The sequence below is a fragment of the Podarcis tiliguerta genome (assembly GCF_965153285.1).
Source record: "Podarcis tiliguerta genome assembly, chromosome: 13".
Classification (NCBI taxonomy): Eukaryota; Metazoa; Chordata; class Lepidosauria; order Squamata; family Lacertidae; genus Podarcis; species Podarcis tiliguerta.
The window spans coordinates 17,600,838-17,627,546 of record NC_139546.1 but is presented as its reverse complement, the minus strand read 5'-3'; the positions used below and the strand labels follow the sequence as shown (position 1 = coordinate 17,627,546).

General features: G+C 47.1%; 1 protein-coding gene across 9 annotated transcripts in view; it reads left to right on the top strand.

The window, feature by feature from the left end:
* Nucleotides 1-26,709, top strand: part of LOC310661789 (paired box protein Pax-6-like) — a gene marked incomplete at its 3' end in the record, with an annotated part of 56,046 nt that overhangs the window by 1,735 nt on the left and 27,602 nt on the right. For 8 of the 9 annotated variants that reach the window (XM_083408240.1, XM_083408241.1, XM_083408243.1 and 5 more), the window contains exon 2: nucleotides 9,175-9,312. Of the gene's footprint in view, nucleotides 1-8,264; nucleotides 8,521-9,174; nucleotides 9,313-26,709 lie in introns of those variants that run through there. The other variant, XM_083408242.1, reaches the window with a different exon arrangement.

The window sequence follows — 26,709 nt, the reverse complement described above, 5'->3', positions numbered from 1 at the left end:
CAGCAGAAGTCATTTCCTTCCCTCCCCGAAAAGGTTGGCCTAAATTTGCATTGATATGTCTATATTAAAGGTAAAGGTAAAGGTACCCCTGCCCGTACGGGCCAGTCTTGACAGACTCTAGGGTTGTGCGCCCATCTCACTCAAGAGGCCGGGGACCAGCGCTGTCCGGAGACACTTCCGGGTCACGTGGCCAGCATGACATTGCTGCTCTGGCGAGCCAGAGCCGCACACGGAAACGCCGTTTACCTTCCCGCTAGTAAGCGGTCCCTATTTATCTACTTGCCCCCGGGAGTGCTTTCGAACTGCTAGGTTGGCAGGCGCTGGGACCGAACAACGGGAGCGCACCCCGCCGCGGGGATTCGAACCACCAACCTTTTGATTGGCAAGCCCTAGGCGCTGAGGCTTTTACCCACAGCGCCACCCTCGTCCCTTATGTCTATATTAGCTTGTGCAAATATGTGCCTTTGCCCAGAGAGGCTTTCAAGGACCTAGCAACACCCCAAGATAGTTGCTTCGGGGAACGGACTTTTAGATGCCCTGATTATTTGTTTACTATGAATGTATTCTTTTTGCAAAGGCAAGAGGTGTGGGGTTTTCTCCCTTGGGTGCTAAAGTAACGTGGTGAGCCTTAACTGGCACAGGCGGGTACTGTTTGCTGCTGTGCCTCAGGCTGCAAAATGTATGGGGCCAGCCCTGGGGGTGGGTCCCACGATCCCAAGCTTGGGATTTTGGCCAGCCCATGGGTCCAGTTAGAGCAGGCTTTTTCCAAACTGCAGGCCTCCTGATGTTTTGGGCTACAACTCAACTGGAGAGGGCACCGGGTTGGCAAAGGCTGAAAGAGAGGGGCACACTAGCAGAACGGTAGAGAAAGCCTCGGGGGTGTGTGATGGGGAGAGATTTCCAATCCCTTTGATTTGACGTGCTTGGCACCCCAACACCCCCCCCCACTCTCCAGGACCCTGAGAGATGGTTGGGGGAGGGCAGCGGCAGCTCGCTCCGCCGCACTCGATCGCCCCAGCCCACCCCCTGCCTCACATCGAAGTGACACGTGCTAAGGATCTGGTTTGCGGGGAGGGCTCAGGCCTTGTGACAGCAAGCAATGGGTGCCACCTTGCATTGGCCTCTGCTTGGAGGTTCCTTGACGTGGGGAGGGGGGGGGCGGTGCGGAAGCAACGCCAGGAAATATTTCCAGCTCCGTTCTCCAGCAGATTTCCCCAAAGAGGCCTGTTTGCTGCCTTTCAGCCTTGTGGCCCTCCTTTTTCCTGTCTGGCCCTCACCATATGACACCCCTCCCTTTCTAGTTGTGACTCTTGTTTCATGAACCCGGACCTATGGAAATCACTGGCTACTGTTCAAACTCCTTCTTTCTCTCTCCATCTCTGGCCTCAAGGGATGTGGCTGAGGATCTTCTGCTACCCAAATCCACACACACACACCGTCCAAACTGCTATTTCTGGGGCAGCCTTGAGATGCATTAGCCGGGGTAAAAGCATGCCTTTGAACAGAACCACCTTAAAGTCGCAATTAACGAAATCAGGGCCCTGTCAGTGGCAGGAGATAATCGGAAGCGAAGGAGCTGAGGGGAGGGGGCAAGGGAGAGCAGCGAAGGACAGGGAGTCAAGGCAGGGGATGTGCCGGCTCCCCCAATTCACCGTGGGGGCAGGCTGAGGATATATTCTGCAGAGCCAAGTATGGGTACCTAGGCAGCACCGCAAGGGGTTTTGAGGTCTCCATAACCCGTAACTGGACCCAAAGAAATATCTGGGACTTGGGGAGTCCAGGCCCCCGATAGATTTGGAGACGGCTTGCTTTTGCATTTCTCAAGGGGGTGGCGGCGGTGCGTGCAGAAGGAGGCAGAAGCGAGAGGGACTCTGTGCTCCAGACTTCCTCGGCAATCCGTTCCCTCCAGGCATCCTCTCGCCCACCCCTTTCCCCATGCCACTTCCACCCACCCACCCTACAATCGTGTGTGTCGCCGGGCAGATAGATCGGGCCTGACAGTCCCTGGCTCCCCCCAGGCCCCCTTCACACATGAGTCAATCTGCTTTGCATTTTTAATTGACGGCGTGTCGCAGCAACAGAAATTTGTACTTAGCTCGCCCCCCCTCCCACCCTTCCGACTCCCCGGGCCGCCATGTGGACAGCCTTCTCTTCTTCCTTATCTTCACAGAGATGCTTCCAGTTATGCTGTGCACCACGAGGTCCCTTCGTATTGCTAGGGAGCCCCGATTTTTTTTTTACTCCCTCAGTTTTAGCCTCGCAGTGATGGTCTCTGCCAAAATGCCCAGGATGCTCTCTTTCTCTCTTCTCTGCTTGGCCCTGATGTGATAACTGCCTGCATTCTCTCATTTGGGCTTCTCAGTCCTGACCCTAGGACACTGTTGTTTTCCGCCGCCCAAAACCATCCGCTCTGATGAGCCCTCTTCAGTGCTGTTTAGTCCTGCGGCTCATTATCATTATCGTTATTTCATACCAAAACTTTAAAATACATATTTTAAAAGGATCATTTGCCTAAAGTCCGTAGCTACAGTATACCTTTAAATCATATACAGTGGTAGCTTGGGTTACAGACGCTTCAGGTTATAGATTACAAACTCGGCTAACCCAGAAATAGTACCTCGGGTTAAGAACTTTGCTTCAGGATGAGAACGGAAATGGCGTGGTGGCAGCGGGAGGCCCCATTAGCTAAAGTGGTACCTCAGGTTAAGAACAATTTCAGGTTAAGAACGGACCTCCAGAACGAATTAAGTTCTTAATCCGAGGTACCAATGCATGGTCATATAAAATATCCTATTTTAAAACAAATGTGGCATAGTGGTTAGGCTGTTGGGTTAAGACCTGGGAGACTTGGGTTCAAACCCCTAGTCAGCCATAAAGCCTGCTGGGTGACCTTGGGCCAGACACTGTCTCTCGGCTTAACCTACCGTATTTTTTGCTCTATAAGACTCACTTTTTCCCTCCTAAAAAGTAAGGGGAAATGTGTGTGCGTCTTATGGAGCGAATGCAGGCTGCGCAGCTATCCCAGAAGCCAAAACAGCAAGAGGGATTGCGGCTTTCACTGCGCAGCGATCCCTCTTGCTGTTCTGGCTTCTGAGATTCAGAATATTGTTTTTTGTTTTCCTCCTCCAAAAAACTAGGTGCGTCTTTTGGTCTGGTGCATCTTATAGAGCGAAAAATACGGTACCTCTCACAGGGTTGTTCTGAGGATAAAATGGTGGAACGGAGAGCCGCCCTGAGCACTTTTCAGGGAAGGTGGGGGATTTGAATGTAATAAATAAACACCGTGCTGAGAATATCCATCATTTGCATCTCACCGGTTTTCTTTTCGTTTCAATATACAGCAAGCATTCCTGTCTTCGTTGTTTGTGCTCTTCCTTCCCAAATAGCATGTCATGATGTCCCCCATTTTCCTTACCGCTGATCAGTTTTAGGGAGATTATTGCTTCTTCGTGATTCCTTCCGTAGCTCTTAAGCATATTCTTTCCATTTGTCCCCACAGGGTTCATCATTAAATTCTGACCCAGTGCTAATGAGAATTACAAGGTCTCCTCTCCCACTTGGGCTGTTTGGACCATGCCTGATGTTTGGACCATCTCCCGGCTCCCTTTCTCTCTTGGAGGTTCTTTGGTTTTAACCCATCACCACCATTATTGCTGGTTTTGGGCTACTGGGTCCTTATGTGCTGTTCCCAAATAGGGATGGATAAATCTGTCAACTTCACTTTCTCTGTTTCTCATTTATCCAGTTTTGATTTCAGTTCCCCACATTTCCATGAGAATTTGCAATTATTATTTTTTAATCCGTAGGAAAATCAATTAGAATTTAGTGCAAATTTATCCCAATACACACATTTTTGTGCCAAACTTTGACTAATTTACACATTTTTGCAACTTTCCCTAATGTGTTTTTTGTGGTATTTTCTCCAAATGCAAAAGGTTGTGCTCATCTTCCCCCTAATATATGCATTTTTGTACGAATCAGTTAGGGAGGTGTAACACAAAATTCAGAGAAGTACAATTTTCATTTTTAAAGATTTTATGATGACGTTAAAGTCACTATCCAGTTTAAAATATGAAATAAAATAAAAAAGGGGGGGACCAGCTGTACAAAAGCAACAGGGTTCACAGACATTATCTCATAAAGCACTCAGTGAATTATATGCTATAACAAAAACTGACCTGATACAGAAATAATGCAAAGCAAATGTTATGAGCAGCAAATAAAGCCATATTTCATTGGGATTTGCCAACCCTGTAATTGGCCTGTCATATAAGTAACACACGGCCACTAAGTGGAGGCCACTAAACGAAGGCACCATGAGATAGCCTTAACTATGTCAATCTCCCAGAAATAATAATAAATATTACTGTATTGAACCAAATAGCTAAAGAAAAAACCCCAAAGATTCCTTCCAGTCCTGTGGTACTGTCAAATGAGCAGCTGTTATTAGAAAAATTATAATTTGTTTCCATATGAAGTCCGATCAAAAATTGATAAAAGACACAGCTTGGAAGTTAAAGGTGACGGTACACCTATTATTCCCAAAACTTCCTTCATTACCTCTTTCTAAAATTTGTGTACATGTTTTCAAGACTACCACGTGTACCAAGAAGTCCCTCTTTCATTGCATTCTCCCCAACAACTAGGGAGCGTACTGGAGTCAAGAACCATTGATGGGTTATTTTTAAGGCCTTTTTCTTGGATATTTGCAAGAAAGGGAAGTTTCAAAGGATAGCTGTGTTGTGGTTCATGTACTGGTATGAGACATATGAATTCAGTACAGTGGTGCCCCGCAAGACGAATGCCTCGCAAGATGGAAAACCCGCTAGACGAAAGGGTTTTCCGTTTTGGAGGTGCTTCGCAAAACAAATTTGCTATGGGCTTGCTTCGCAAGACGAAAATGTCTTGCGATTCCTGGGTTGTTTTTTCCCCTACCCCCCTTTTTCCCAAGCCCCTAAGTCAGATTGCTCCCGCATCCCTACCAGAGTCCTGTCCTAATTGCCTACTCTTTTCTTCTTCGGCTTGTTTCCCAGACCAACCCTTTCCCTGTAGGCCAGGTTTTCCAGCTGTTTTTTGACTACAGTTCCCATCATCCCTGACCACTGGTCCCGCTGGCTAAGGATGATGGGAGTTGTAGTCCAACAGCAGCCGGAGACCCGAGCTTGGGAAACCCTGCTGTAGGCTATCTTCCTTCCTTTCGCCTCTCACAAATTTTCCAGCCTTGACCCAACTGGATTGCTGTTTCTGTTCTTTGGTTGCAAGTTGGTAGGTTCAGACCCAATGCTCTGGCCCAACCTGCTTTGCCTCTCTTCTTGCTTGTTTTGTTTAACATCAGTGATTGTTAGTCAAAATGGATGCTACCAGCCATGATAGCTACTGTATGTACTATCTTTGCTGTCGGAGACAGTATGGCTCTGAATATTAGTAGCTGTAAGAACAAGATGCTGGACCAGATGGGCTTTCGGCCTCATCCAACAGGACTGCTCTTATGTTCTCATAGATCCTGCCATCTTCAGAGGCAATCTGCCACTGATTACTAGTTGCTAGAGGGAGCACTGAGGAGGGTCCTAGTTACAGGCTTCCCAGAGGCATCAAAGCCCTACACGGCCTAGGACCCTCGTACCTACGGGACCGCCTCTCCTGGTATGCCCCACAGAGGAACTTACGGTCCTCAAATAAAAACATCTTGAAGGTCCCAGGCCACAGAGAGGTTAGGCTGGCCTCAACTAGAGCCAGGGCTTTTTCGGCTGCGGCTCCAACCTGGTGGGACGCTCTGTCACAAGAGACAAGGGCCCTGCAGGACTTGACATCTTCCCGCAGGGCCTGCAAGACAGAGCTGTTCCCCCAGGCCTTTGGTCAGGGTGCAGCCTGACTCCCTCCTTTGGCAATCTTTACAAAACTTTAGTTTATGGTTGCCATCAATTTTGATTTTAATTAACTTTATAATGCTTTATAATGTTGCACTATTTTAGTGTTGTTAGCCGCCCTGAGCCCGGCTTTGGCTGGGGAGGGCGGGATATAAATAAAATTTATTATTATTATTATTATTATTATTATTATTATTATTATTATCTGGTGAATCAATTTATGGAAGTTGAATGCTACACATTACGTCTGATTTAGCACTGCTTTTCCTTTCTCAAGGTGTTCAGTCCTGACCTGATTTCCCCCCTCCCATTTGCTTCCTCCCTTTTGCTCTAGCTAATTAGTTGTGATCCGTTGCTGCTGCTTGACCCGCAATTTCTGTCTTTCATCTTGAAACCATGCCCCACCGCGCTTACCTGCCTGTCGTCTCCCTTAGGCTAAGTCACGGATCTCTGGCTCTTCTCAATCAAATCCAGTAGCCTTCGCTGCTCTCCTAAGGCCCTAAGGATTCGTTCCCTCTGTTCCCAGCTTTGACTTGGGATTGAGATTTATGGATGGAAGAGTAGGACGGGAGCAAAATCTTCCCTTGGGTCTCTGGCTGAAATGGAATCTGGTCTAGCTTGTTGGTTGTCTGAATGAAGATCACGGCATAGTACATTGTTGTTGTTGTTTAGTCGTTTAGTCATGTCCGACTCTTCGTGACCCCATGGACCAGAGCATGCTAGGCACTCCTGTCTTCCACTGCCTCCCACAGTTTCGTCAAACTCATGCTGGTAGCTTCGAGAACACTGTCCAACCATCTTGTCCTCTGCTGTCCCCTTCTCCTTGTGCCCTCCATCTTTCCCAACATCAGGGTCTTTTCCAGGGATTCTTCTCTTCTCATGAGGTGGCCAAAGTATTGGAGTCTCAGCTTCAGGATCTGTCCTTCCAGTGAGCACTCAGGGCTGATTTCCTTCCGAATGGATAGGTTTGATCTTCTTGCAGTCCATGGGACTCTCAAGAGTCTCCTCCAGCATCATAATTCAAAAGCATCAATTCTTCGGCGATCAGCCTTCTTTTTGGTCCAGCTCTCACATCCATACATCACTACTGGGAAAACCATAGCTTTAACTATGCGGACCTTTGTTGGCAAGGTGATGTCTCTGCTTTTTAATAGTACATTAAAATAGTAAATTAAAAGAACCTAATTGTACATTAATGCAATCTTTAAAAAGTACATTAAAAGAACCTAATTGGTAATTACACAGGGTTGGGAATCAGCACTCCTGGTTTCTCTGGGAATGACACTGAATGTTTCTTTAGTCTGCCTTTATGCAGTAGGCTCATTTCTGCACACACTCACGGGCCTCTGTATTTTTCATGATCAAACTTCAGGGCATATTCCAGCCAGGCAAAAAGACAAAGGAGAATGTGAAGCAAGGCTGGGACGTGGCTTAAGGAGCATCTTGAGGAATAGACAGAGAGGCCTGGATGTCTCAGGTCTGAGATTCCCCACCCATGCTTTAGAAGACTTGAGTATGAGAAGTGGCGAACAAGGACTCCTAGGTTCTCAGTGAGAGCGGATTCTCTAGGGCTTATGTGGCAGTTCAAGACGGAGGAGAATGTTGCTCAGTCCACAGTTTTAAGCAAATGGACCTAATTTGCAGCTCCTAGGCTAGTACATGAATCGGAAAACAGTTACCTTTTCGCTTTTTCAACCTGCCCCAAATTTTGTGATTCGGTTTTCAGCTCAGAAACCGTATGAAAATGTGTATTTTTAGGACCAACTGCATTAACAGATGTGTGTGTTGGGAGCCAATATGTGCATTTCGACAAACATTTTGCGATGAAATATGTATCTATTTATGTATTTTCAATAATACTGAATTTTCGTATGGATTCAAAAAATTAACAGATAGCGGGAATGGGAGAGGAGAGGCTTAATACGAACAAACAACACGTGTGAGGTTGACGCTGGCTGGAACTAGACGGAGCCATCCATCCCTGTAATTTGGCTGGAGCAAGCGGGGCCTGTGTGAACTTGGTGCTCAGAGGCTGATGGCCTAAGATGAAAGGGGCTGGGAGCAAAGATTCCTGGCTTCTCATTTTTTCCACCCCTGCAGCCTTTGACTTGAAGGTGGAGCTCGCGCCTCTCTCTTTGCCTCCTGTCCCATTTCCCCCCCTCTCTCCCCATCCCCCGTAGCCCTGACCGGCTATGACAGGCTCCTTCTCTATGATTTCTGCAAGCAACGGCGCATGGTCGTATAGCTGGGGACTTCTCTCTCTTTTGCTCTCTCCCACCCCCCACCCCCGATCCATTGGAGGGAATTAAGTTCAAATCTGACACGACAACTTAGCACAAATGTCACAGCAGCATTGCATCTCTCCCCCCCCCCCTTGGCGCATCCCTATCCTCCAAACCACCACCCCCCCGTCTCAGTGCCCAGGAATGATATTTATTCCTGTACAACGCCCGCCCAAAAGCCATTTTCAGCGCCAAAACAAGAGCGTGTGGGTATATGGGCATTAGGCGCTGCAGAAAGAGAGGCATAAAAACCCACTGTTGGGAGGCCATGTAAACAGGACGGCAACGGACCAAAGGCCGGGGCGAGATCTTCTAAAAGTAGCCACGGAGGAAAGAGGGGCATTTGAGGGGGTGCCTGACACGATGCGAGGGTAAGGAACGGAAGGGGTGGAAACTAATAGGTTTCGATGGTGGGGTGTAGCCTGGCCACTGGGTGAAAGGGGGAAGAAGGAAGCGGGCACAACGTGGTGGGCAATGCCTAGACAAAGGGTGTGTCGTAGTCACATACCCAAAGGGGGTATCCTGCTGAGATTCAGGTACCGCGAAAAGAAGCTTTAAGGTCTGGGGTGCCCAAGCTGGGAAGGGAAACTAGAAGTGGACAGGTGAGGAACAAAGGGAAGGTTTGGGGAAATTACGCCTGCAAGCTTCCATACGAGGTAGGAACTTGGCTCTTGGTACTTGGGCAAAGGAGGGGCAGGGGAAGAGGGTGGTAGGTCTGGGGGCAAGAGTGGGATGAAGCTGTTGTTCTCGAACTGCTTTTCTCATTTCCTAGCACAGAGGAAGCACAAAACGCCCGTCGATTCCCGAACTGCGAGACGGCTTGGTAGAGTTCCCTCTTGGGTGTGTGGACAATTTCCCTTTTCTTTCTTCCAGGCAACATAAAGCCCAGGTTGGGTTTGGCAGTGTCTCAAGATGCAGCCCAGTGAAATCCCATCGGTTCATGGCATTGAAGCAATGTGCAGGATGACACCCCTTGAGAATATCGCTTTCTCTCGCCAGTTCACAAATGTTCTCTTTCGTTGCAGATGGATCGAACCCACTTTGTTCTTAACTAACTAAGCAAGCAACTGGCACTGACCCGGATATTGCCAGGCACTGATTGTTTACCATCAAGTTCTGCTCTGTTCTGCCTGATTGTAGTTTTCAGAACCAGAGGATTCCAGGTAATTATGGTTATGTTAATTACGTCAATGACTACTGTGTATAAAAACAATCTATGTTATCTGGGCAAGGGAGTGGAATATTGGCAAAAAAATTACCAAAGAATTTCCGGGAGAAGGCAGCTGTTTCAGGGGCAGAATTTTTTGTTGGTACTCAAACACATCCAAATATGTTGTGGATCGAAGCACTTAGGAATGGATTGTGGATTCTATAGAAGCAACTACTCTTGGGACAAAGGCGAGAATGGAGCTCAGTCCAGTGGATAAACCGATTTAAGGGACTAGGACTGGGGGAGACATTGCTGCCCCCTATATCCTCGGAGTGGGGAGGATATATGCTTGAGGAAGTGAACTGTTGTATAACCTCAAATCCCATGCTTTGTTTCTGCTCAAAATGCTGTTATTGTGTGATTCCCTTACGCCATGCTTACTTTTGCTCCGTCAAACCTTTCCCGGATTGTGTCCGTAATTCAAACCCTGCTCTTTCCTTCCCAAATCTCCTCATCTTAGGTCTGAAAGGATCCTTTACTTCCATATTACTGTGCAATGGGACAGGGAAGGCAGCCATTTTGGGTGTGCGTGTTTATCAGTCTGGGAGCAACCCTCACCCTTGCTAGTGTGGACTGCTACAGTTGAGTTTGTGTGTGCGAGTGTTGGGAAGCGGGTGGCCGGCTTCCCAACTGAGGGTGAAGAAAGAGGTTGTCTGTTCTGAGGAAAATGGCCGTATGGGGTTTTGAGGTACCTTTGTGAGATGGAACTCTTGAATCCAGAGCTCCTATGGGTTTCAGGTGGGGGTTGAAGGAAGAAGACGAGAAACCTGAAAAGTGAAATCCCTACGACTTTTTAAACGATATATGTGGGGATAGATGCGTGTTTCCATGTATACTTATAAAAGGGATGTTGTGTGTTTTCCAAAAATGGTGTGTGTGTGTGTGTTGCCCTTGTGTGTCACACGGGCGAGCATTTTGTTATCACCTCAGTGGGTATGTTCGCACATGATGGAAGGCAGGCATGTAAGTCAGTGAGAAAACTATGCAATTTGCGTAAGTTTTGGCTTTGGCGGCATGTACCGGAGTCTCTCTGTGTCTTTATATAACATCTGCAATAGGTTTGTGCAGAGCGGCTGCCATAACAAGCGCATGCAACATGGCGGGGGCTTAAACGGAAGAGGGTGCTACGTTTCTGAATGCGTGCATGAGGTAAACCTTGAGGTGTGCCTGTTGATTTTGTACCGATAACGGGGCTCCCAATCGTCTCCCATGGAGGTGCAGATGAGGCCCATTCCTTCTTAGCTTGAGCAGCGTTTCTGCCTTGGCACCATTATTGACGCACTAAATGGTCTCTGCCTTCAGACCATTTAGTGCATCAATAAAGGCTTGTGTGTGAGGAACACACATATAAAGAAAAAGGCGTGTGTGTTCCTGTGCACATTCTGCCCCTCAAAGAGGTCAAGTCCTAGGACCAGCTGACCTTCGAGATGCAGAGACTTAAATTCTGGATATGTGCGCACACAGTCTAGGCTCTGCATTATTGAATCTGCTTCTGTGATATAGGATAACTTGCCACAGCAGAAAAGGAGAGAAGGGCAATTCAAAGAATGGTCCGGGGGGTGTATGTGTCCGTGATGTAGATCCAATCTCTCCAAAGCTAAGCAGCCTGGGCCCAGCCTGTACCTAGATGAAAGACCAGCCGGGAAACCCATCTCTGCTGCCTTGATTGTAGTGGAGGCAGGGCAGGAAATATAACAACAAATAAATACATCCTGAAGTCTAGTTATTTGCTTTTTTTCCTGATTGAAACCTTAAATTCTAAAATATGAACCCAGACAGCAATGCAGCAGAAAACCTGTGGATTTTGCAGGTATTTGTGTGACTGCTGTTTCGATATTATTGTGTATCACATCAGTTTTTTGCATTGTGTGCCATGGAGAAGCTGTGGTGGTGCATTTCAGGTGTGGCCTGTTCCTGAATGGGTGTGCCCAATGCATTCTGGGATATTCCCCATTATTTGGTACCCCAGCAGCAGCAGGGCAGTTCTGACCATGCCTACTCAGAAGTATGGCCCACAAACTTCAATGGGGCTTATAAGCAAAGTTAGGCTAGCCTTCTAAATTTCCAATGCCAGCCAGATGCCCTTTGGAAGCCTGCAGGCAGGGCATAGAAACAATAATAGCCTGTTGTTGCTCCCAGCAAGCGTTATTCAGTGACAAGCTACCTCTGAAGCTGAAGGGTACATCTAGTCATTGTGGCTAGTAGCCTTATCCTACAGAAATCTGACTCATCCCCATTTGAAGCCATCTAAGCTAGTGGCCATCACTGACCATGGGTGTTGCTCAGGAGTGGCCCAAGGTAGCCTGAGCCCCACATCTTTTACATTGGATATTTGTTTCATAGCATTTAAAGGCAAAAAAATAAACCACCCTTTGCTTTCAGAGTAGCTCGGCTCACTGCAAATTGCAATGCAGCTGAGACCACAGCTACGCTCTTAACATGCCCAGAGGTGAAGACAGTGGGAAAATTCAATTCAGTTCCCATTAAAGGTGAATGTACTGGGTTGGCACTTCCCCCAACAAAACATGAAGCGAAACACAACGAACTTTCGCAATTTGCAGTTCTCCAAATTTTGCAATGCGGTTTCCAGCCCAATGTATACAAAAACACCAGGGTAAAGTGTGAAGAAAATGAATGCATATATTAGTGAAAATAACAGACCAAAATGCATTCTATTAGGGGAAAGTGCTTTGCAAAAAAAAATGTGTAATAGACACATTTTTGTATGCAATTTTTCCCCATAAGGAGGAATTTACACTAAAATGCTGGTGAATTTTCACGATTTGGATTCCCCCCCCCCCCCCAAACAAATCCACAAACTGATGTTGAGATCTAAATTTAGGATTGGGAAAAATTTGAAATGGAGAGAAACCGAAACTGACAGATTTGCCCATCCCTATTTACAGGCAGATTTATTGGTTGATTAATTACATTTTCATCCCATCTTTCCTCCAAGTAGCCCAAAGAGGCATGTGTGCTTCTCCTCCTCTCAATTTCAGGATGACCCTGCAAAGTCTACCCACCAACCAATTTGTGTCTGACTTCTTTTTAAGTACCTGGCAATACCCCAACTGCCACGGCATATTGAGACAGAGAATTCTGCAAGCTGATGTTCTCCTTGACCTTTTGTAAGAAAGGGTCCCGTTTACATTCTCAGCGAGGCAGGTGGTGCTGTTGGTGGTGGTAGGAAGGGGAGAAAACATATAGCGGTGCCTGGAGGCATGATTTCGATAGCCTAGAATACAAAAGGTGGATGAAGGGAAAGTCTGGCGAGATGAACAATAGCAGGGCTGCCACAAAATTTTGACGCAATCCAATGACTTTTCTCTTTGAAAGCATACCAAAAACCAAAATTTTTGATTCCCCCCCCCCCCCCGCAAAGGTGGATGAAGCTCGAGCACAAGAATGATACTGAAAGGTTGATAGAAACCAGTTTCAGGGCGTAGAATTTTTCTGTTGGATAATGTGGAGTCATATGTGCATTATTTTCTTTGTCCTGGCTTCTCCAATCTGAAATTACACGTGCGGCTTAAAAATGTAGCAGTTCCATTGCTTTGCTGTGCAGTTAAAGACATTTGTGTGTGTCTGTTTGCAAGGTACAGGGGGAAGTCTCCTTTATTAGTTAAGAAAAATATAGCTCAAAAGGGGGGGGGGGAGGGAAGCCCCGTGAACAACAGGACACTGGCGTGATTATTCGGTGCAATGATTTTTTATCCATTCTGAAGTGCTAATGATGCAGGCATGTAAGATTTCTCTTTGGAAAAATTAAACAATAAATTTTGAAGCAGAAACTCTGAAATACCCTGTCTTTCAGGGGATCGGACAAATTTTACACGAGGTTGTGTCTTTCCTCTCCTTTTATTTATAACCCTGATGTTTTTCTGATTCTGTACTGCACTCATGTTCATGTGTGCTTAGCTCCATCATATTTTTGGTCCATTTTGTATCCCTTTGCTTTTTGATTTGGACTAGGGAATATCATAAAGTATTATGAATGCGTTGCCTGCTGTAGCTGCGCTTTTGCATTTGTGTTGCTTCTACTCAGTGAGCTATGCATTATTACTCTGTGTTAAACTGAGTTGTAATGGATATTTTTTCATCTATATGCTATCAGGTTCTGTTAGCTGCTGTTTGTCTGGTATGCGACGTTTATCAGTCCGAAAACATAGCGACTTTCAGATGAATGAATCCCATTCTTGTAATTTTCCTTTTGCATTTGTATTTTCAAATTGCTTTCATCTTATCCCAAGAGGTTTGTCTTAAGTGCATTGTTTCAAAAGGTTCAGATAGGAACGAATGCAAACTTGCTTGAATTAACTAAGCTTTCTGCTGATTTGTGATTTCCATCTGTCGCTTATGGGGCTATATTGCACATTCATCAACACTGATTCATCAATATTCTTAATTTTACTGTGCCTTTTATTTTGCTTTCTTGCTCTTTTACAATAGCACGCTTCAAGCAACATAGCCTCCAAACTCAAAATTTCTGTATAGCTCAGAACTTGGTTAAATTCCTCGGATTGCCCCCAGAATAGCCAGACTAGATGTTATTGCAAGAGATCTGTAACCAGCATCTCCTTTAAAAGGGGGGGGGGACTTCTTGAGAATATGGGGGTCTAAATTTGGACAGGACCACCCCTGAAGCTGCTATTTGCCATGCAGGTGAAAACGTACAGGTTGCCCCCTCCCCTTGTCTGACCAAAGGTACTTTTCACATAGAGAAAATAGAGATTGTTTTCAACTTGGCAGAACAGCATGAGGATACGATTAAGCCCCTCCCCTAGTGCCGTGGTCCCGATCCAATTCCCAGGCCTTCCCCGATGGCTGTTTTGGACTCCAACAAGCAAAGAGAAACTGTTGGGGAGCCTGATCTCTAGGAATGGAGGAGAAATTTGATTCTGTTCGCATTGAATGGCAAACTTTCGGGATTCGCACTTTCTGAAATAATGTGCGAAGTGAAACACAGCCATCCGTCGAAAAATTCAAACTTCTCCCTTCAAAGATGGTGCTGATTGTGATTTTATTGTTTATTAAATTTGTGCACCGCTCCTCCACCCGCAAATCTCAGGGTGGCTCACAACATTAAAAACACGACACAAAAACACAAAATGCAGGATAAAAGCAAGAACAAAAAAAAAAAACAAGCTAGTAAATAAAGATGCGGAACATGCTGGCAACATCCGCTAACTGCTACTTGGCCCAGGCTGAACAGAGCTGCTCCAATAGGGGTACAGTTTCCTCCAAGAGAACTCTGGTCAATCAGGGTTCGTGTCCCTGGCTGGGAATTGTTGCTTGTGCACATGACGTTATCAAAGACTCACATGTTCCTTCTAGGCTGGGTGTGTGTGTGTGTGTGTGTGTGTGTGCAGGGATGTACCTCCAAGCCCATCAGCCTAACCCAGCCTTCCAGCCCTATCCATTTGGCCTGAGACACCGTTTTGGGCAAGCAACACCCACCTGCCCTACAACTGACACCAGGTGTGGGGCAGGTGAAGGTAGGGATTGGCGAAACAAGACTTTGTAGGGACGGCAAAGTCCTTTGCCAGCCCTGTGCTTGGTAAGCCACCTCCTATATTCGGTACGAATTGTCATGTGTGCAGTCATGTGTGCAGCATATGCCCTGACCGTTGTGCCAATGTGTGTCTGGCGGATTCGTGTTCTCTGCATGTCGCTGTGAGGCAGATTCTCTTGCGATGCGTGTATATAGGCCTTTCCTAAATACAGGGTTCGTGCAAAGGACTTTCTGATCCTTACTTCGCTTTTCACATACTAATTCTGCTGGCTTCGCCCTGCCAAGAGGTGCAGTGAGCTGCCGTTGTGACCCCCCACTTACTTGGGATTAACCCCTGCTGAACTCAGCAGGATTTGCTTCTGAATAGGCACTGTTAGCGTTGCAGCCTTAGATCGCCAAAGAAGAAGAAGGAGGAGGAGGAGGAGGAGGAGGAGAAATCAAGATTTTTAAAATTTATAGCAGATGCTTTTTTTTTTTATTTCTGCCTTGGGCAGAAAAATTCCCTTGGTCCGCCCTGTCAATTCTTCCAAATGTATGCTAATTTAAAATAACTATATAAGTAATTTATATGGGTCACCTGATACTTCGGGCAGCTCACATCGTAAAACGATAAAACACAAAACCAGAAAGCAACAAACTGCAGCATAAAAAATAGGCAGCAGCGACCGAGAAGTGAGCAACAGAACCAGTTTTACAGCCGGACTATAAATACACAACATGTAAACAGTGGTTCAAAGAGAAGTTAAAACCAAGCCAGGGATACTGTGTGTGCATTATGCATTGCTCCCTCCTGGCATCTGAGGTTGAAAACTTTGCCCAGAGGCAAGAAGCAAACATTTTAAACTTGGCCGCGAGTCTGAAGCCGTCAAGGGGGAGAAAGAAACCTCAATGTTCGAAGGAAGTGCTGTTGTCAAAGCTGCGAAGGAGCCGTATTCAAAATACTTGCTACCTTTTACATGTGCTTTGTAAACTGAGTACATTTCTTATTTGTGAAACCCAGTGTTGTATCCTGTGCCTTTGGTCGCTTCCAAATGATCTCTTTATCAAGCATTCATCCTGATTTGTATGCACAATGTTTGCAGGCAGGTTAGATGAGGTCGGTGATTTATTGAGCATTCGTTTGTGAGCGGAGCTTAAGGTGATGTCGCGTCAAGCAAATGTTACCCCAAACTGTGCAGTGTGTTTCCTCATTGCTTTTCCTATTGTGGTAAAAAAAAAACACCCCCAGGGTGTGTGTGTAGGAAGCACTTTCATTGCACGAAAACTCCGATTCAGCTTTAATTGCCCAGCCTGAATTTGCCTGCATGTGATTGAATCCAACCCGAAAACAGCGACTGTCTGGAAGCACCCTGTGTTGTGTAATGTGTTTTGGCATCCGCATGCTATGGTATCCACCTAACACTGTAGTCTGGGTTGGGGAATATGACACAATGTGTTTTTCTCTGCATGCCGAGTCCTCAGTGCGCAGATGTGGTAGTGACTTCAGAGCAAGGGTGTACAACCTTTCTGCTTTGTTTTGTTGCAATGGCCGCTATGAGCTGGGCCCAAACCAGAGGTGGTGAAGACCAGAACCAAAAGCACATATGAGCCCACTCCTTCCTCCTTTTTCTTGCTTCTTCTGACATTCCTTTTTCTCTGTCCGTCTCTTCCTTTTACACCCTGCAGGGAAAGGACAGATTTTTCACTTGCTGACAAGGGGGCCAAGGGCCCCCCCTAGTTTCAAGGAGGGGGGCTGGGTCCCCTCAATATTCTGCAGCAACATGTGCACACTTGTGCATGCACGACATGCGCACGTCACACAGCATGTGTGTGTGTGTGTGACACGAGCACATCACACACACTGGGTGCCTCAGTCGTGGGGACAGGCTGGCTTGCCTGCTTACTGGAGCCTTGCGCTGAAAGCTTGCAGAAGGCCACATTGAATAAGCCCAGTGTTGGGTCTGCACACTGCTGTGACGCACCTATTCAGGAATATGGTTGTGAACTTTCTGTATCTGGCGGCCAGTTTGTTTCCAGGACTATTTCAAGGTGCTCATGCTAGTTTTAAAACTGTACATGACTTAGGCCCCAAGATTGGAAAGACCTCTTCATTCCCTACAGCCCCTCCCAGGTGTTATGATCAGCAGAAAGGGGGGGGGGTCCTCTTGGTAGTTTGTTTGTTTATTGAATTTATACTGCCCTATATAAATTCAATACAGCCCTATGGGGGGACCCGGGTGGCGCTGTGGGTTAAACCACAGAGCCTAGGACTTGCCGATCAAAAGGTCGGAGGTTTGAATCCCCACGACGGGGTGAGCTCCCATTGCTCGGTCCCTGCTCCTGCCAACCTAGCAGTTTGAAAGCACGTCAAAGTGCAAGTAGATAAATAGGTACCGCTCTGGCGGGAAGGTAAATGGCATTTCCGTGCGCTGCTCTGGTTCGCCAGAAGCGGCTTAGTCATGCTGGCCACATGACCCAGAAGCTGTACGCCGGCTCCCTCGGCCAGTAAAGCGAGATGAGCACCACAACCCCAGAGTTGGCTGCGACTGGACCTAATGGTCAGAGGTCCCTTTACCTTTATACCACCCTATACCCAGAGGTCTCAGGGCAGTTCACAGAAAAGATCACAATATATAAAATCAGAATAAGAACAATAACCCAATAATAACCTCCACCAAAAAAGAGCCACATTTTAAAAGGGTAAAAGGATGTCGATCAGGTCAACCAAAGGCCTGGTGAAAAATGAATGTTTTTGACTGGCGCCTAAAGGTATGTAATGAACAGGGCTGTCTTACCTATAGGCGCTAGGGGTGTGGGGCACGCACCCGGGCGCCAGGCTCTCAGGGCGCCAGGCCAAGAGTATGGGGCCCGAGAGTAGAGTCTGGGGAAGAGCCCACCTGCCTGTCGATCGGAACGCTGCGGGAGGCGGGTGGCTTTACGCCGCGAGTTTGGGGGCAACCGAGCCAGTGAGATGCTGAGGTGGGTGGCCAGCTCTGCTCTCCTGCGTGACTAGGACTGTGAAACCGGCTGGGGGGGTGCCGGGCGGATCTTTGCACCCCGGCACCGCGTATGCTTAAGACAGCCCTGGTAATGAAGGCACCAGGTGAACTTCCCTGGGGAGAACATTCCACAGAGAGGGAGCCACTGCAGAGAAGGCCCCTTCTTGTGTTGCCACCCTCCGGACCTCTCAGGGATGGGACACATGAAGGTGGGCCTCAGAAGTTGATCTCAGTGTCCAGGTAGGTTCGTATGGAAAGAGGTGGAAACCTCCCTTAGAGTTTTGGGGTGCTGGTGGCCCAGGAGACGGCATTCTCTGTGGCAGCCCCTGACTTCTGGAATTCCCTCCTGGCCGTGGTTGCATCTGGCTTCTTCACTATCAGTGAACATTGAAGACACACCCCTTTACCCTGGCCTATGACACCTGTGATGTGTGTTTTCAGGGCCCACCCTATTCCTGCAACTGTCATCTGTTTTAAAATTCTGAAATTTAAATTGCTATAATCACCCCACCCCACACACAGGATGTGCTATGGAGAGTGGGGTGGGAGGTTGATGATAATAATGGTCAAGAATAGATATATAAAGTGATGGAGTCAATCTCTTGGGACTCCTCTGATGAACAAAGTTAATAAAAACCTCAGCTCAGCCGGTTAGAGCGTGGTGCCGATAACGCCAAGGCAGTGTTAGAAACTGAAATATGAAAACTAGCAGCTAAATGGCACCTTGAGCCAGGGGTCAGCAACCTTTTTCAGCCGTGGGCCATCCACCGTCCCTCAGACCTTGTGGTGGGCCGGACTATTTGGACTATTTTATTTGGGGGGGGGTGAACAAATTCCTATGCCCCACAAATAACCCAGAGATGCATTTTAAATAAAAGCACACATTCTACTCATGTAAAAACACCAGGCAGGCCCCACAAATAACCCAGAGATGCATTTTAAATAAAAGGGCACATTCTACTCACATAAAAACATACTGATTCCTGGACCATCCGCGGGCTGGATTTAGAAGGCAATTGGGCCGCATCCGGCCCCCGGGCCTTAGGTTGCCTACTCCTGCCTTAAACCTAGGTTATGGGCGCAACAACGGAATGTCTAGGCGCGCTTTTTTATAACAAGAATACTAAGCTGAAAATGAATGAACTGCAGCTAAAACTTTTTCACGTGCTCTAGTCCTTCCCCTGCCCACCCCCCTCTTATTCTTAAGAGGGTCTCTTCTCCAGTCTTCATAGAGTAGCTGGAAGTGGGGAGGCAGAAAAAGGTCCTCCTTTCCTTCTACTCTGCAGTTTTAATTTGAAATCTTAGGTACAGTACTGCCCCCAGAGCTCAGAAACTGCTCGCGCTAGTGAGATTCCCTGTCGCAAAATGCGCCTAGAACAACGGGAGTTTTGAACGCTGCACCAAGGTCGTGGGTTCAATTCCTGCATTGCAGGGGGTTGGAGCAGATGGGGTCCCTTCCAACTCTACAACTCTATGATTCTAAAGTAGAGAGGGATTCTTTAAACAAGGTGCAAAAGATCCTCAGATTAGGTGCAGCAAGAATAAAAGAATAAAATACTTAAGAATAAAATACTTAAAAGTGTGCTGCCGGCCATGGTGCAAGATCCTCGGGGCAAGACTGCTGGGTAGCTGTACTCACCCTTTTCCATATTGACTTGAGATCAGTGGTTTGTTTGAACTAGAGTCAGAAATACTTGTTGGCAAGGCAAAGACGGGCCTTACTGGCTGCCAATCATAGGGGCTGTTGCTGCACAACCTTATTCCTTTCTGCACCTGTACAGGAAAGCCAGAGGCTCACACTACAAGCAGCCATCAGGGGTGGACTTTGGGGTCTCAAATTTCAGGGGTGCCCTGGGTGATGCCAAATTTTGCTGCCCCCCCACCTTCCATTCTACATCATAGTTGTGGCATCCCCAGTGGTGCCCCTGATGCTCTGTGCCCAGTGCGGCCAAACTGGTCGTGCTCCCCTAAATCTGCCTCTGCAGCCATTGTCAGGTACCCGATCAGAATTGGGATCCTAGCATGGGGTGGTGTAACATTTTACCCACAAACACACACACACACTGTGATCCCAAATCTGGATTGTGGGGCTCACATTTGCTGCAATTAGAGTCTTCCCGCACATGTGATTGCAGGCATGGAGGTCCCTGTGCGGATCTGGGGACACGGGGTGGGGGGTGTCCCAGTCTGGGTCCCAGGCCCTGTACTGATTATTTTGAAAAGAAAAAGCTTGCACTTAGGGTCAAAAATGACGGACATCATGCTTAATTTGGTAGCTCGCTAAGCCCCAGTTTGAGATAACGAAGTTTCCAGTTTGGGCTGGGACCCGAAATTCCCAGATGTGGTCAAGTCACAGGTTATTTTTGACACTCTCCGTAAGTCAGAATGTCTGTTTCACAGAGCTGGGGAGCTATTTGGAAAATAAGCACAAGAGGGCTCCCAGGAACGGATAGGCTGAGTGTCCAAAGGCATTTTTGTTTGCTTGTTTGTTTTAAACATACATGCTCCTCCCTAAATAAATTTGATTTAAGGGTGGTTTGACATCAGGGCAGTTTGCAATTTGTAAAGAAGGGCTTAGCCCAGTAGAGAGCACACATTTCGAATGCAGAAGGCTCTGGGTTCAATCCCTCCAGGCAGGACTGAGAAAAGCAAATGATTGCCTGACACCCTGGAGAAGGCAGAGGAAGTGGCGTGAAGAGCATTATGTGGGCTGACTGGGGTGGGCTGTAACAAAGAGACAGAGAGCTTGGTTGATTTCTCTGTTCTGAGACCAAAGCCTGCTGAGCCTATGGGAGAAGCCAGAGATCTGGAAATGGGAATGTTCTGAACACTCTCCAACTAGAGTCAAGTTGTATATCTGCAAATAAACCACATATCCAAAGGACACCCCAGTCTCCTCTTTGCCCCATTTCCAAAGGAAACACCGACCCTGGGTAAAGCACACCTAGAACTCCTTCAATCATCATAGGGATTGGGGTGGCGTGTAATAAGGCTTTTAAATGTATGGTGTGTATCACACTTGACAGTGATGTTTTGGTGTGAAAATAAAGTGTCCCGGTTTTCATTTCTGCAGTTTTGGAGAGTTAATAGAGGCAGTGTTGTCAGGCTGTCACAATTCTCCTGCACACCCCCTTAGTACAAAAAAAAGGTAAAGGACCTCTGACAGTTAAGTCCAGTCGCGAACAACTCTGAGGTTGCGTGCTCATCTTGCTTTACTGTCCAAGGGAGCCAACATTTGTCCGCAGACAGTTTTTTTGGGTCATGTGGCCAGCATGACTAAGCCGCTTCTGGCGAAACCAGAGCAGCACACGGAAACGCCATTTACCTTTCCGTCAGAGCGTTACCTATTTATCTACTTGCACTTTTTGGCATGCTTTCAAACTTCTAGGTTGGCAGGAGCTGGGACCAAACAATGGGAGCTCACCCCATCACAGGGCTTCGAACTGCCGACCTTCCAATTGGCAAGCCCTAGGCTCTGTGGTTTAGACCACAGCGCCACCTGTGTCCCATCCCCTTAGTACACACCTGTATTATTATTATTATTCCTACTCTGGTCTCCGACAGTTGGGCTACACAAACTCTAGGGGGAACAGCTCCCTATTCTGTTCCTAATCTAGGTACTGCCTTGTTTTTCTGTTCTCGCTCTCAGCTTTTCCTAGGATAGGGAAGGCAAAGGGTGAGGACGACCCTCTGTTCAAAACTTTCACTGCGGTTCTTATCCAACGCTGCTGCACTACGGATTAACTATGGATGCTTTTAAAAAGAGTCAACAAAACAATTGCCCTCACTCGAGTTCTAAAAATCTGGTGGTGGCAAGCTAAGGTCAAGGTTTCAGAGCAGATGTGGGGGAACCTCTGGACTGCTAAGCGTTGTTGAACTACAACTCCCATCATCCCCAGCAAGCATGACCAGGGGATGATGGGAGTTGTAGTCCAACAACGTCTGGAGGGTGAAAGGTTCCCAGTTTGAGAGGCTTGGTGTCAAGCTATTGGCTGTTTAGGGCCGGTACAGGTCAGTACGGCTGGAGACACCTGGGGCATGAAGGTTGATATCAACACATTCATGCAACATATGCCCGTCTCCCAAATTCACGATCTGCAAACACTTCATCTGCCCAGCCACATGCAGCTTCTGCCTGCCTATCTGCTCCCTTACTTATCCAGCTACTTCAATTTTATCCATTCATATTGCTCACCTGCTTGGGTCTGCTTCCTGCTTTTCCCTCCCTCCTGCTTTGCCTGAATATTTAGCTGGGGACCAGGATGGGATGAATGGGGGTAGCAACTGAGGACCACCATCACCTAGAGAGCCTAGAGGGAGAGAGAGAGGCAAATGAGGTTTTAGTGCTAGGAATATCGGGGGGGGGAGGCTTTGGCTGAGAAAGGCAAGAATTGGGTGTTTTTACAGCCCATGGAAAGGGAACCTGCCGGAGGTATGGGATCTGGTGGTGCTGGGTAGCCAGAACAAAAGGCAGCCAGACCCTGTTGATACACCCTGGGTCTGCATCTGCAGCCGCTGCTTTCAAGGACACGGCAAGCGGCTCTTGACATGTTGAGAACAGCAGGTCCCTGCGGTGGAGGAGATCTCTGGCTGTGCAGTGGGCATGGATTGCTCTCTCTCTCTCTCTCTCTCTCTCTATGTGGCCTTTGAGTGCCCCACCACTAATAAACCTGGCATGTGGTAGCCATGCATAAAAATGGGGGCAGGGTAGGAAATCAGAGGGAAAGACACACAATTCTCAGACCTTACATGTGTCCCTATTTTCCAGGGACGTCCCTGACTTAGAGAAGCTGTCCCGATTTCTGATTCGATCCCAGAATGTCCAGCTTTTCATTATGACGTCCCTGTTTTCATTGGAGGAATGTTGAAGGGTATGGGGTTATCTGACCCCTGAGCCGTCTGAAGGCAATCCTGTATAGGGAAGGGTTTTTTTTTTAATGTTTAATGTTTTATTATGTTTTTATATATGTTGATAGTTGCCCAGAGTGGCTGGGGCTACCCAATATGATGTGGGAGGGCTATAAATTATCATTATGTAATGGGATGTCTCTATTTTCATCAGAGAAATGTTGGGGGGGGGTATGCAGTTTATAATTCAAATCCAGGGCTTTTTTTCCAGCCGGAACTCACCAGAACTCAGTTCTGGCACCTCCTTTGTGGGTGCCATTGCCATTATGAGAGAACAAGGGAGGTGTTCAGGGTGAAGTTCCAGCACTTTGCTTTCTAGAAAAATAGCAATGCCAAGACTATATACAATCTTTTCTTAGTTCAAATGTTTTATTGCCAGAGACCAAGTACAGTGGTACTTCAGGTTAAGTACTTAATTCGTTTCGGAGGTCCGTTCTTAAGCTGAAACTGTTCTTAACCTGAAGCACCACTTTAACTAATGGGGCCTCCTACTGCCGCTGTTCTCATCCTGAAGCAAAGTTCTTAACCCGAGGTACTATTTCTGTAACCTGAAGCGTATGTTGTTGGGACACTGCCAGGGAGACAAAGTCCATCATGACTCCACGTCGTCTCCGGACGTCCATTGATCTCCCGTAGACACGCAGTATCAGCAATTAGCGACACGAGCTCCAGAAATAGCTTGCCACATTCCAGAGCCGTGCACGCTCTATCAGCAGATAATGCACAGCGAAAGATGCACTCAGGAGAGCATTATTTACAAGTTTATTTCTGCGTTGATCAGAACAAAGGAAAACATGACTGCCTGCTTCAGTGTTCCGGCACCGAGAGAGAGAAACGAAAACAAAGACACAACAGAAACATCCTGTGAAACAGGAAATACGCAGGCTGTGACACAAACATCCTGCTCCCTTTTAAGGTGGAACGGAAATATCCTAACATATGTAACCTGAAGCGTATGTAACCTGAGGTACCACTGTATACTCTTTACTTCTTCCCCTCTTTCTTGAGTGGTAGGAAAGAAAGGAAATCAGTTTCCTTCAGCCCTAGAGACTTTCTCTCTCTAGGCAATGACTATTTTGTGTATGTCCAGTTGATGCACAACCACTGATAGGCGCACCGCTTTTGACCCCAGAAGCAGCCGGGGTGGGGCGGAACAGGGCAGAATGGGTGTGAAATGGGCTTACACATGACCGCTCACTCTGTGAAAATGGGGAGTTTCCTTTATACAGTGGTGCCTCGCAAGACGAAAATAATCCGTTCCGCGAGTCTCTTCGTCTTGCAGTTTTTTTCGTCTTGCGAAGCAAGCCCATTAGCGGATTAGCGCTATTAGCGGTTTAGCGGCTATTAGCGGCTATTAAAGGCTTAAGGGATTAGCGGATTAGCTGCTAAAAGGCTATTAGCGGCTATTAAAGGTTTAAGGGATTAGCGGATTAGCTGCTAAAAGGCTATTAGCGGCTTAGATCAGCTGATAAGAGGCTTAGATCAGCTGTTCAGCGACTTAGCGATCAGCTGTTAAGCGGCTTAGGGGCTTGGGAAAAAGGGGGGGAGGGGAAAAAAAACCCAGGAATCGCAAGACATTTTCGTCTTGCGAAGCAAGCCCATAGCAAATTCGTTTTGCGAAGCACCTCCAAAACGGAAAACCCTTTCGTCTAGCGGGTTTTCCGTCTTGCGAGGCATTCGTCTTGCAGGGCACCACTGTATTCATAAGCCTCTGTGTGTGTGTGTGTGTGTGTGTGTGTGTGTGTATCTATGCAGCTGAGAAGGAATGAATTCACGATTATTAAATTTACACCACACCTTTTTCCCCTCAAGGAGCTCGCGGTGGCAAATGTGGTTCTCTACCCTCTCCATTTCACCCACACGACCACCCTGTGAGGTTGGTTAGGCTTGGTGGCTGAGTGAGGATTTGAACTCTGGTCTACCAGGACTTAGTCCAACACTCGAACCGCTACGCCACAATGGTGTTCCGAGTGAGATGGTTTTCAGCAGCTCAGGGAGAACCTGAGGCACCAATCCTCTGCAGCTCAGCGAGCTCGGAGCGTAGAAAGACAAGCAGCATCTCAAACCTTTACAGTACAGTGGTACTTCGGGTTAAGAACTTAATTCATTCCGGAGGTCAGTTCTTAACTTGAACTTGTTCTTAACCTGAAGCACCACTTTAGCTAAGGGGGCCTCCTGCTGCTGCCGCACCGCCGGAGCACGATTTCTGTTCCCATCCTGAAGCAAAGTTCTTAACCTGAGGTAATATTTCTGGGTTAGCGGAGTCTGTGACCTGAAGCGTCTGTAAGCTGAAGCGTATGTAACCCGAGGTACCACTGTATTCTAGTTGTTGTTGTTGTTTAGTCGTTCAGTCGTGTCCGACTCTTCGTGACCCCATGGACCAGAGCACGCCAGGCACTTCTGTCTTCCACTGCCACCCGCAGTTTGGTCAGATTCATGTTTGTAGCTTTGAGAACACTGTCTAACCATCTCGTCCTCTGTCGTCCTCTTCTCCTTGTGCCCTCCATCTTTCCTAACATCAGGGTCTTTTCCAGTGAGTCTTCTCTTCTCATGAGGTGGCCAAAGTATTGGAGCCTCAGCTTCACGATCTGTCCTTCCAGTGAGCACTCAGGGCTGATTTCCTTAAGAATGGATGCGTTTGATCTTCTTGCAGTCCATGGGACTCTCAAGAGTCTCCTCCAGCACCATAATTCAAAAGCGTCAATTCTTCGGCGATCAGCCTTCTTTATGGTCCAGCTCTCACTTCCATACATCACTACTGGGAAAACCATAGCTTTTACTATACGGACCTTTGTTGGCAAGGTGATGTCTCTACTTTTTAAAATGCTATCTAGGTTTGCCATTGCTTTCCTTCCAAGAAGCAGGCGTCTCTTAATTTCGTGGCTGCTGTCACCATCTGCAGTGATCATGGAGCCCAAGAAAATAAAATCTCTCACTACCTCCATTTCCTCCCCTTCTATTTGCCAGGAGGTGATGGGACCAGTGGCCATGATCTTCGTTTTTTTGATGTTGAGCTTCAGACCATATTTTGTGCTCTCCTCTTTCACCCTCAATAAAAGGTTTTTTAATTCCTCCTCACTTTCTGCCATCAAGGTTGTGTCATCTGCATATCTGAGGTTGTTGATATTTCTTCCAGCAATCTTAATTCCGGCTAGGGATTCATCCAGCCCAGCCTTTCGCATGATGAATTCTGCATATAAGTTGAATAAGTAGGGAGACAAAATACAGCCTTGTCGTACTCCTTTCCCAATTTTGAACCAATCAGTTGTTCCATATCCAGTTCTAACTGTAGCTTCTTGTCCCACATAGAGATTTCTCAGGAGACAGATGAGGTGATCAGGCACTCCCATTTCTTTAAGAACTTGCCATAGTTTGCTGTGATCGACACAGTCAAAGGCTTTTGCATAGTCAATGAAGCAGAAGTAGATGTCTTTCTGGAACTCTCTAGCTTTCTCCATAATCCAGCGCATGTTTGCAATTTGGTCTCTGGTTCCCCTGCCTCTTCTAAATCCAGCTTGCACTTCTGGGAGTTCTCGGTCCACATACTGCTTGAGCCTTCCTTGAAGAATTTTAAGCATAACCTTGCTAGCATGTGAAATGAGTGCAATTGTGCGGTAGTTGGAGCATTCTTTAGCACTGCCCTTCTTTGGGATTGGGATGTAGACTGACCTTCTCCAATCTTCTGGCCACTGCTGAGTTTTCCATACTTGCTGGCATATTGAGTGTAGCACCTTAACAGCATCATCTTTTAAAATTTTAAATAGTTCAGCTGGAATACCATCACTTCCACTGGCCTTGTTATTTGCAATGCTTTCTAAGGCCCATTTGACTTCACTCTCCAGGATGTCTGGCTCAAGGTCAGCAACCACACTACCTGGGGTGTACGAGACATCCATATCTTTCTGGTATAGTTCCTCTGTGTATTCTTGCCACCTCTTCTTGATGTCTTCTG